The following is a 12,105-nucleotide window of genomic DNA, read 5'->3' as shown; positions in this document are numbered from 1 at the left end:
GTGAAGGCAAGTATGTGTGTGTTTTTGGCATCACTGCCATGCTGGAAAATTAAAGCCATTTCCAATCAGATGCTGTCCAGATGGTGTTACATCTGGAAAACATAATTTTGACCAGATCCCAACACCAGTGGCTGAAATTCAGCACCAAAACATGACAGAGCTTCCACTGTGTTTTATAGATGGCTGTAAACACTCACTGTCATGCCTCTCTGCTGACCTCGTCCTTAAGTATAGTGTGCGTGAATGATTTGAACCAGATTTTTTCAAATCTAGACTCATCACTCACATCACACCACACTCTTGCTACTGATTTTCAGTCCAGTTCCAGTAATTTGGCATACCTCAGCATTTTCTCTCCGTTTTCCTTCTTTATGAATGGCTTTTTGACAGCCATCCCTCCCCTAAGATCATTTTTGATGAGGCTTTAGTTAACAGTAGATTCATCATCTGAAGGTCCAGATGCCTCTCTCAGATCCTGTGTTGGGTCTTGCTGGATTTTTTTCTATTTTTTAAGGAAATTACTTTCAGATACTCTTCATCTGCTGTAGATAGTTTTCTAGGTCTGTCGCTTCTTCTTTTGTCCTTCTCCTGCCCAGTTTCCTCAATTTTTTAAGGACACAATAGCTCTGTATAAAGCCTTGGCACATAACCTTGGTACCAAACTACCAAACTTCTGTCACACTGTGTTATTGTTGGCATTTTTCAAACATTCAACTAAAGAAATTGGTGCTTTGCAAAGTTATCAGTTATGTCTATAAATAACACTGGTTTATCCCTTGAGTTTCGTGTTTTTCTATGCTTCGATGAGTCATAGGTTAGAGTTAAGCAGCTTAAAAAACAGAAAATATCCCTCTAAAAATGGTCAGGTACTAAAAATGAGTGAAAAAGTAGCCAATGTCCAAAGAGAAACATTGACACACTTTGGAAATCCTTGGAGCACTGTTGCTCAAACCACTTTAAAATATTACAAGTCTGGCTCCTTGGAAGCAAAACATGAAGAAATAAAGAATGGCTCAAGACTTTTGCAAAGTAATGTACATAACTCTTGGTGCTAGCGATGAATACATATATAGCATGCAGCAGGTGTTGATTGCTAACAGGTTTACTTTGGTACATTCAAAATGCAAAACCTAACATCTAGATTTCCTATGCCAACAAGAATTCAGAGGCAGCTGCTCCTGTTGGTGTACCTTTTTATTTGAAAAGAAACATTAAACTAGTTGCACACAGCAGGAACGAAAATGCATCTCACTATATTTCTATTTGCTTCTTTTGTAGCAGTTGAAGTTATTCCGCTGTGTTTTTCTCCTGCCCTTTTCTATATTGTTTACACAGCTGAAACACTTATCGAGTTCTGATGTTGGTGCAGCTCTCCTTGCTTTCATTACTCCAGCTGACAAGTGATGGTATTGTAGAAGCTCTGGCCTTTCCTGATCAATGCTAAATTCATCAAAGCTTTCCCATCGGCTATAACTTGATTAACAGCACTTAAGCGCAATTCATAAACATCCTGTAAACTCCCTGCAGGGCAACACAGAAGCCGGTCATTTTCCTGCTGATCAAATTGGCTCTCACCTTTTCAGTTATGCCTTGCAGCTCATCTGCCTGTTAAGATAACACTGACCTCTTCACATTTCAGCACATTACTGCTTACTGTTTATATTTCCTGTGGAGTGGAGTAAAGTCAAAACTGATTGGAGAGATTTTAAAAGAACTCAGCTGATAATAACTTTTGGAATCCATCTGTGACCCATCAAAGTTTACAAAACTACTCAAAATTAATAATTAACTTCTATGTCTGAGACTTGGGAATTACCACTGAGGCAGTTTTGAGTAGTTTGGCAGGTGCCTACCTATGAATAGATTGTATCAGTCATGCAACTGCGCAAAATATATCATGTTTGTAAACTCGTGAAATACAGAGGCAGGTTATACAAGCAGACAAGTAGCAGTCGTAGGAGTAGTCAGAGCTGTAAGTGTCTCTGACAAGGGATCACAATCAATAAATAACTTTATTATCAGTCTGATGGATAAAAGGTATGGAAAGCTTGTAAGTGTCTGATAATTTATCTGAATGTACTCGAAGTTAATCTGCCAGAGTTCAGCGCTGCAAAATTTCCAAGGATTCACCAGTATTTTTTTTCTTTCATCATTTCTCTTCTTTTAGATTGTGCAAGTTATAAAATTTTAATACATGCCAACGTTATTAAATGTTAATTGTTGTTGACACTCATACACACATAATATTTGATTTTCACAATAAATCAAATACTGTAAAATATTATATTAAAAATGGAAGCAAGACAAAGACGTGACATTGTAATGACTTATAAATATGATGCCTTTTACTTCCTTACACCTTAGTCATTATCTCATGGACTAGAATTCATTTTGGATGAAAGCTATGCATTTAGAAGTCATGTGACGATGCACATAAATATTAAGCCTTTATTGAACCTCATATTATATAAAACCATAAGAAAGATTGGCTCTTTGTTGTAACGTTAAATAACTCTAAGTGCTCTGAAAATGTTTAATTCATTGCGTGTTTTTGGCCTCAAGTGATCCCAGATGTTGTACGCAAATAGCCACAAGATGGCGCCTGGAACTCACAGCTGGGGCTTGACATCTGCCTTTGAAATGACAAGGCAAATGAAGTGATAAAAAAGGTTTCCAATGTGGCTGATAGGGTGGAAATTATACATAATGCAATTCACTGTTATGGTCTCTGGACGTTAGAGGCCCTGCAGCATGACTGGTTATTTATCTTGTGTGGGGTAGTATTTCACTAAGTGAACAAGTGCTGCAAATTTGACCAAAATAGAAATGAAAGTTGTTGTTTAACTTGACAAAGTCACATCTTTTCTCATCTTTTGATGGTTTTTTAATGTCCTTGCATTTTGGTGTATTAAAATTAAGGTTTTTTTTTTGCTTTGCTCTGTATAAATATGGTATATTATTATTGTGTGGATCAGTGGCTTTTTGCTTCCAGCGCCTACCTAATTGGTAAACATTTCTTTTATACTGATCATTTTCTGCTCCCTTCTTTCTGACATGTAGAAAACAACACATCACTCCTATTTTCAGCGAGCAGCGCTTAGGCAGAGAGTAGAAGTCCATCATCATCTCCTCATTTCCTGAAGCTATTTAAGACTGTGCCTCTCCAAAATAGGTGCCCAATGACCGCAGTCAGAGCTATCTGGGGATGTGCTTTCAAAATAATTCAAGGATATTAGGATGTCTCCGTTTTGTTTTGACTTTTCTATACCTTGGTCGGCCGTTGTGTGCGCAAAGCGTGTGCCATCTGATTTAATGCCATTTCAGAAGTCATCTCGAATGCTTTTTGGTTTCCATAACTATATATTGTACATCTTGAGTGCTTTATAATTTCTGTGCTGCACATTGTTATTTTGGAAATGTACTCAAAACCCAAAGTAAGGTTTAACTGACAGACAGGTCACACACACACATACACACAGTGCAGCTCAGTGAGTCCGGTCCTATGACATCCCGCCCAAAGGTTATATTCTCTCTGAAATGTTGGGTGTGTAGTAAAATACATGCTCCACACTGTCTGGCTCTACTAATGAAGGGGTTTATGAGTGGCAGTCCTGTGTTTGTACCATGTATCATGCGCTGCTCTATCACTGGATACAAGGTCAGATCACATCCTATATATGCCAGCTACCTCTGATCAATGTCTATGCCACACTTGGACATCATTCGTGGACACAAAGTAACGATTTAAATGTGTTTTTGATAGATCTTGAGACACAGGAGTGGATTCTAATGCAGTTTGGAGGCTTTTTCTGCTTTTATTGTTGGTATTTCTGGAAAAGGCACATAATGGAGTTTTCACAAAAAAAGTCTCCCTTTTGTTATTGTGAATCAGACGTATTTGAACGTGGCTAAACTTGTCAGACTGCGAGCTTTCAGCACCCACAGTGTTAATGTATAATGTCAACGCAGGAGGGAGCCTTGTTAAAAAGCAATTAAGCCAAAATGATTTAAACATCGTGTGGTTTGGCCACTGGCGAGCCTCGAGGTACACACTGTGTTGTTGTCTTAAAATGAGAATTTCACTGTCTGCTCACACAGAAAACCGCTATTTGTGTGAGTGTAGCTCTAACCACACTTTCCCACACCCGCCAAACCATACCAAACCACAGACTTCAGATCAGCACACACACAGACACACACACACAGACACACACACACACCGAGTATTCACATGAAGAGTAATTGAGGGGTTTGAATAGTTTTTGGTGCATTAAAACAGTAGCTGTCTTAAATGACAGGGGCTGAGACATACTTGCATTGATGTCTGCAAGGCTGGTAAAGATGGCTGATTACTCAAAGAGGACGTGGCATTCAGTAACTCTTGTTATATTCCTTTTTATTCAGTGGAGTTTGACTGAATCGCATCATTTAAGCTGTTCCTGACAGTAATACATTCTTAATCCATGGCTTTCTTGCTCAGTACACTCATTTCTTGAGTGATTTCAGCCACAAGCCTTTCTGCAAACATTGTTATACTTGGTCTTATTTCTGATGATCAAAACATTACTGCTGAGAGTCTTCAGCAGGCATCCATGAGGTATTAAGTTGTTCGCCCTGTTTCCAAAGCAACAGCTCATCCTGTATTCCATGTGATAATTTGCCATTATAAGTGTGTGTCTCCCAGTAAGTCTACCAGAATTACGTAAGCAGCTTCAATTTTAGTTCCAGTGGCCGTTGTCTTAGACAAAGATTAGTGCTAGGACATATTCAGACACATTTTAGCTGTTGGCAGATTGTTAGCTTACACTATGTGTGCAAATGTGCTCATCACAGCCAGACTGCTTGGATGTGGTTTGGAACATCTGTGTGGTCCTCACTCCAGAAGAAGACAGACAGGGGAGAGACAGAGGGAGAGGAAGAGGAGATGGGGAGGGGTTGTGGGACCCCAGGGCTGTTCAGAAAGAAGCCCTCAGTTTTTCCATCACTGCTGTCGCCACCACCATGGTGGTGGTGTTGTCTCTGAGCAGAGCCCGGGGACAGTGTGAGGCAGATGCAAAATGTGTGCGTGGGAGAAGAGGAGAAAGAAAGATGGAGAAGAGAAAGCAAGACGGGGACAAAGCGACTGTGTGGGGAGCTGTCAGTCTAGTCGATGACTTATGAAGTTGAAGGTTACGTCTGGCAATCATGGAGATGCTGGCGGGGGTGGGGGAGAGGGGCATTGAAAAGAGTTCTGGTCCAAACCTGCGGTCAACTCCCCCACTACTAGCAGCAGCAGCACCACAGCTCAGCTCCCTGCCTGTATGCCTGTGGTGTTTATTTACGAGCCCGTTTAACCACGGCGCGGTCCCTGTGGTGGACTGACACAAGATGACAGCAGCCTAAATGTCTTGCCCTTTAAATCCAGCCTAATGGTCGCTTAGTGCTGTGGAGACAGGCACTGGGATAGGCGCCTGGGGTCTTTTCATAGGGGCCCTCTGAGTAACACATCAGCTAACACATCTATGGGCCACCATCCAGAGCCTTATTACTACCTGCTTCTGTGGCTGTGGCGCCACTGATTTAGCTATGGTTGTGTGTGGAGGGACAATGCGAATATGGCACTATCCCCCTATTTCATGCTACTCTAACAATGATTTTGGATGTTGATGTCTTTTTAATATCTGCATATGTCGCCACTGCGCGGCTGGTTATATATAGAGTTAACGAAAACAACTATTTAATATGATGTTTTGGATGTCTGCGTTCCACGGGAGCTGAATTTTATAATTCTAAACCTACAATTGAAATTTTCGGGCACAAAAACTGCAGCGCTGTGTTGCTGTTGTTGTTGTTGTTTTTGCCGTCCAGACTACAACACAAAGCATCAAGCCCTTGTGTTTTTGCCTGAAGTAACTCTGTGGTAAGTTAATAGCAGATGTGAGTGTTATTGGGCAAATTATATGCAATATGAGAGCAAACATACACTTCACATGAAAACGACCTGCGTAAACACACCATTCATAACTGCATACCATTCTGTGTGGGCTTACCAGCCAATGCAATTAGATGCTTTCTGAGAGGAAGAAAAGATTATCATCCAAAACCTTGTGCCTTGCTCAATTCATGTGAAAAAGGGAGAGATGTTTATTGTGAGTCAGATTTTGCCTGTCAATAATCCACAACAGATCTTAGCTAAAGTCATTCTGATCACACCTCTGGGATCTGGGAGAGGAAACAGGCAGAGTGGAAAAAAATTGGCCACAAATCCCATGGGAATCCACTTCTGCAGAAGTGTCTACTGAATCACCTGTTGCCCTGGCTCTCTGTTAGTACACCAACCTCAGTGTGTTGCTCAATGCATACACACACATAGGGAAAGAGAAAGAGAGGGGGGAGAGAGAGGCTTTGAGCTTCAATCTACATGTTTCGGTCCTGTGCAAACATAGACCAGACCATACTCATTGGGCCGTGTCTCTGGCACTCATCAGGCTGTTTGTACTGCAATTTCCTCCCTGCTCTTATCCGTGTTTTGTCCACTGCCATTCCAGCGGGATTATGGGATGCTTTCATCATGCAGGAACATCAACTGAGGCAGTGAGAGAAATGCAAAGAAGGCATGTTGTTTTGTGCCTCTCATCAAGCATAGTGTTATCATCACATGCTGCAGTCTGGAGTTATCCTCGGAGCTAATTATTATTTTGCAGGTGCTCTCCTGTCCATCTAAACAAGTACAGTATTTAAAGGAAAGCGGTTTTCATTCCACTTCTTCAATATTGCAAATATTGCACACAACATATGACTCAAGGGCCAGTATATGTACATCTAATAGATGGTATTATAACAGCTCAATGTGAAATACTGGAATAATATTATAATCTCAATAATCGGGCCTCACTGAAGTTTGTACATAACTTCTAATATTTTGTGGGATTCCAGCGTGCAGGGGTGGAGAAATGCTGAGTAGTTTTTTTAGTTTGTTTTTTCATTACAGTTTTTATCACCCTTACCATATGTCAGTCTATTAACAATTTACTTTTGCTTAGATTAATTATTTAAGTGACACATTAAAGTCAAATGAGTTAATAACAATCTTATATTAATAATAATATATTTTAATAATAAGAATTAATATTAATATCTTCTATACTTTTGTGACTTATTAAATGTAACCACTTTGATGCAGGCCCTTGCTGATTTTGAGGTACAAATTGTTTTAATAAAAGAAGAAAAAAAGAATTAATTATCCAGCATGACCTAGAAATTTGTAATTGTTTGAAAGCAGATGTCATTTATGGAAAATCACTGCGCAGTCGGCTCAGTTGAGAACTTGAGAATCAGCTTTGAGGTCTGTGTAGTTCTGACACATGCCATATCAAAAAGCTTGAGGGTCCTGAGGCACACCTTTAATAGCCACTAGATTTAAAACAACATATAATCTCTGCTGCACGTCTTTTAAATTAACTGCTTGCAGAGCTCAAAGCTGAACGTGTGTAAAAACAAACAAACAACCGTTTTCTTCTGAAAACTGTTCATTTTTATTGTCAACATTTGTTTTTGTTGTCAGATAGTGTTTTTTCCCTACTTGTCTAATATTTTTAACTTTGCGATCCAAATAAACAGTTTTTTCCCCATTCAAACATATGTGTGCCTCTCGGCATTATATACTTATGAAACTACACCCAGTGATGTCAGTACACTCGTTTGCAAGTCCTTAGAATAAGTCATCAGAGTTGATTAAGGCTCTGTCTAGACACAATCTGTGGTTAGTTTAGTGTTTTCTCTTCTTATTAGTTGAGGTTCAGATTATCCTATTGCTTTGAGGCTTCAGCCGCTCGTGGTTCTAATCTGTGGGGGGACACTTTAGTTGATTTAGTCTTTGATGGGGTGGCCTCCGTCTCCAATACTGATGAGCTGTTAGTCGTCACCACTGCCCAGCCTTGCTGATGTGGTCTAGGGCTGCCGCCTCCCTTCCATCCAAGAGCTTCGTTCATCCCAAGACAAACACAGTCATTACAATTAAGCAGCGCTATTAATGGGACAGGCTACTGGCAGATTAAGGCAGGAGAAATGAAGTGGCTTTTTGTGTTATTATAAGCAGTTGACTCATTAATGGCTGGGAGTTAGGGAAGTTTTGTTTGTTGTCCGTGCGTCTTAACATACTTAAAAGCTTGCACATGTAAATGTATGCACAAAGCCACAATACTGAAAAAAAAGAGTTTTTTTTTTTTCGAAGTTAAAATTTCGTCACTTTTGCAGCTTAGTGTCTGAAGAGCAAATGAAAACAAACCAGACACCGAGGGCTCAGACTCAGTCCCTAAGGGGCCTTGAGACTTGAAGGATTAAGATTATGGGGGAGGTACTTCAAATGACTGATAGCACAGAGAGAGCGAGCAAGGCAGGGCAGGACAGGAGTCTGTGTGGCGGACCAGCAGCAGCTTTACTCTTCAATCAGTGAGATGAAAATTGCCACTCGTCTCAAAGTAGAGGTGTTTACTGAAAGGAGGACAAGGGAGAAAAAGAAATGGAGAGAGACCTCTCAAGAGGGAGAGTTTTGCAACCTGTATGGTCCATTTTCCCGTGGAGTACAGCAGCTAAATTTGACCAATCACCCTCTCCAAGTGTACAGGCAGGAACAGCAGAGGCGTGCAGGATTAGGATTTATATTATAAATATTATCTTGAAATTATGGTTAATGATAGGAAACCAAACTGTACATTTCTGAGCTGTAGTTTTTCTGGAAATAAAAGTGAGATTTCAAAGTGTTGGGCAGGTAAAAATTTATTCTGGACGTCTTCGAGAAAGTAATTTTACAAGAAATCGCTGACAGTGGGGTAGAAACAAGTATAATGTCACTCATGGCTTCAGCTCTTTATCAGTTAAAGGAGTTTGAACATAAGTTTGATCCCTTTAGGAGTTGCTTATGGTTTGGTAGCATGGTGGTCTAACAAGTAATTTATGATACAGTAGGACGTTGCAGAAATGTTGCCCACAGTGCATTTTGTACAGTGTCTGTTCAGAATTCACTGATTGCTCCTGAGACGGAGATGCTGTAGTCAGGCCTGTTTTTCAGAGCTGGGATGTCATTGTTAGGGAACTCCAGCGGTGATGATGATTCGCAAAGTTTTACAACCTCAGTGGCCTTTGTGATTTGTTGTTTGTAAAGTATATATTTAAATATGAGTTCCTCTCAAATTTAAGCTTTCCTACTTATTAAAGAATGTTGTGGCGGCCATAATTCAGAGCATTTTGCAATTTGATGTCACCAAGAAAGGCCGCTACATTAAATGCTCATCCATTCTGCTTTTTAGGGAAAGTGGATCAAATTTTTTGCGGAGTGCATTTTGACATCTTCATAAATCAGCTTAATCATAGGGCTGTGGTACACCCCTGCCTTGTTTATGTCTTTGTTAATGCCATGCACATGTGACCAATGACATGCTTGCATAGATAAGTAAGGACAAGCGCACTGTCTGACCCAGTAATGTGCGAGGCTCGTGCCAGACATTGTTTGGATGTGTGGGTTTTGGAATAAAGCATGACATATGGAAGCTTGGAGGAGCAATTTTTCTATAAAATATAGAATGTGTTTACAAAATGTTTTAGTTTATCTCGCATTTGAATCTCTGACAAAGTTGTTTATTTTTTTTAAATGTTACATATCATGCAGTAGCTATATTCATCGTAAGCGTCTGTTGTGTAGATTTTGCTAAATTTATACAGCTGAATGTGAGTACATCCTGATAGAAGAGCTCGAGGAACACCTTTGTTGCAGTAATATATATTTCTAGGAAAGTTTGGACTTGCTTCAGGCTAAACACAGCTGTGCACCACATGCCTCATATCCGCGTTCTCTGAACCATTCAGAGACAAGATATTGCTTCCCACTTAATTTCACTTCACTGAGCAGTCCAGTCCAGACTGCAAGTGTATGGATATTTGCACTTTTTTATTTATTTATTTACTTAACTTTTTGTTGTTTTGGGCATGTGCTTCAGTAAATTCAGTTTGAAAGGCTTTAATAGGAGTAAGTTAATATCAGTACTGATAGAATTGCTTGAAACATATTAGCATTTTTACACACAGTGGTCAAATTGCAAATTAAAATATGCTAGGTTAGTGATTTTGTTCAAAAAGAGGTCACATGTGGCTCGCCGTGTAGTGAGAGTTTCTGTTTAGATTTGACTGTGCCTGGCTGTCATTATGATGAGGTAAAAGGTGACCATGTAAGAGAACAAGATAATAATGAGGTTCATAGTAAAACACAGCTTGGAAAGGGCAAACCACTTTATAGATTGAAGAAAATGAGTCATATGATGACCGAACCAAAATGAATTAACTGGCACTGTTAAGAAGAAGAAGAAGAAAAACAGACTTAACAGAACCTTGGATTATACAGAACAAGCTGCAAACCAGTGATAAGCCCAAAAAACAGAAAGGCCACACAGCAGTTTGCAAAAAACCCCAAAACAAACAAACATAAAAGAAACAGGTGGGGTTCTGCCACCAACTTATGAAAATAGAAATGATGGAAAGAACAAAATATGTGGAAAGGACTGCAGTTTGAGACCCTGAGCACCGCCTCATCTGTCAAATATAGTGGTGATGCTTATGTGTGTGGAACGCTGGCATTTAATGAAGACCTCATTGCGGACAGAAGCAACACAGTGAATGGAGAGATGTGAGCGTGTGCTGAGATTCAGTCAGTTTTGTCAAAAAGACACAGGACACTTCAATGACCAGCAGGACGATGATAAAACAGGAAAGTAACTAGATGAAAATATTTTTGACAGGTTAAGTCAGTCACCTTACCCTAGGACTCGCTGAAAACCAGATGAAGAGGGAGTGATTCCACATGCGGCTGCGGTGAAAGCTTGGTGCAGCATGCCGTATCTTTCTGTCATGAAAGACACAAAGCTTCTGCTGGTGAAAATACGATGACACTTTAATGTGCCATTCTTTTTTTATTGGAATGTGCTTTTCATAAAATGTCAAACAAGTGAAGTGCTTTTATCTAGACAGTATTAGTGCTGCTCACTCTTATCCTGAGACTTACATTAGTATCTGTATCTCCAGGCTGCGACCATCATCAGACGCTGCATTTAAGTTCGACGTCCCTTTAAAGAGATGCATGCTGTCTAAAGTAGAGACAGGCTTTGTTCAGATAGCAGTTGATGAACGCTGGAATGCTTTTGGTCTTATCATGTTGTCATCAAGATCCAACCACAGCAGACCAAGTTCAGGATGTAGGAGCGAGACACACTGTCTTCTTCAATAGTTTACTGTATGTGAAGTCGTCGTGCTGCATATATAAACACTTTATCACATGCAAGAAGCCCTTGTGAGAACAACTAAGTCTTTTTTCTTTTGTAATTGGATGTAGACTCCTGTTGGTTTCCTGGTTCCTGATCCAGTATGTGAGCTACGTATGCATTTAAAATGTCGTGCATTTTAAGGATATAATCAAGGCATTTTTCCTATGACATGCACTCAACATTCAGTCGAATGTTCTAGCATACTGCTTGTATTTCTCCATTTTTTTCTTCAACAGAATTTATTTTTGTATCTGCATTTTATAGGGGATAGTATTATAATTGCTAACCACATAGTATACTAAATAAAACAACAACAAAAGAAAATCCAGTGGGTGGATACACTCGAACACTACAGTCCACCATCAGCCCAGTCCCTGAAGTATGTCTAGTGTTCCTTGCACGCTCAGAGCACTGGCGGCTCAGGCGACAACGGTATGACTGGCTGGCTGTCAACGTTTCCAGCAGTTTGCAGAAGTCTACGGTGAGCGCAGATCTGGTTGTGATTACTATAACGGAGACAGTAAATCATGACGCAGCATGAAACTAATTTGTGGTGGGAAAAAAAAAAGAGAGAACTGGCCGTCCTTTATGGAGTCACAGTCAACTACAAAAGACACATTAACATGTGCAAAAGAACGGTTTAGTAAGCACCAAGGCAAGGCATGAAAATGAAAATGAAAATTTACTATTGTTTGTGTTTATGAAATATGGGCAACAGATTAAGACAAGCAGCTCCATGCGGCGACTCCATTGGGTAGTGTGGTAGTTTAAGATGCAAAATTAGCTTCAGCTTCTATAATTCCTAAAAGACAAA

This window comes from Maylandia zebra, linkage group LG13 (genome assembly GCF_041146795.1).
Source record: "Maylandia zebra isolate NMK-2024a linkage group LG13, Mzebra_GT3a, whole genome shotgun sequence".
In the NCBI taxonomy this organism is placed as follows: domain Eukaryota; kingdom Metazoa; phylum Chordata; class Actinopteri; order Cichliformes; family Cichlidae; genus Maylandia; species Maylandia zebra.
Note: the sequence above shows the minus strand (reverse complement) of the source record.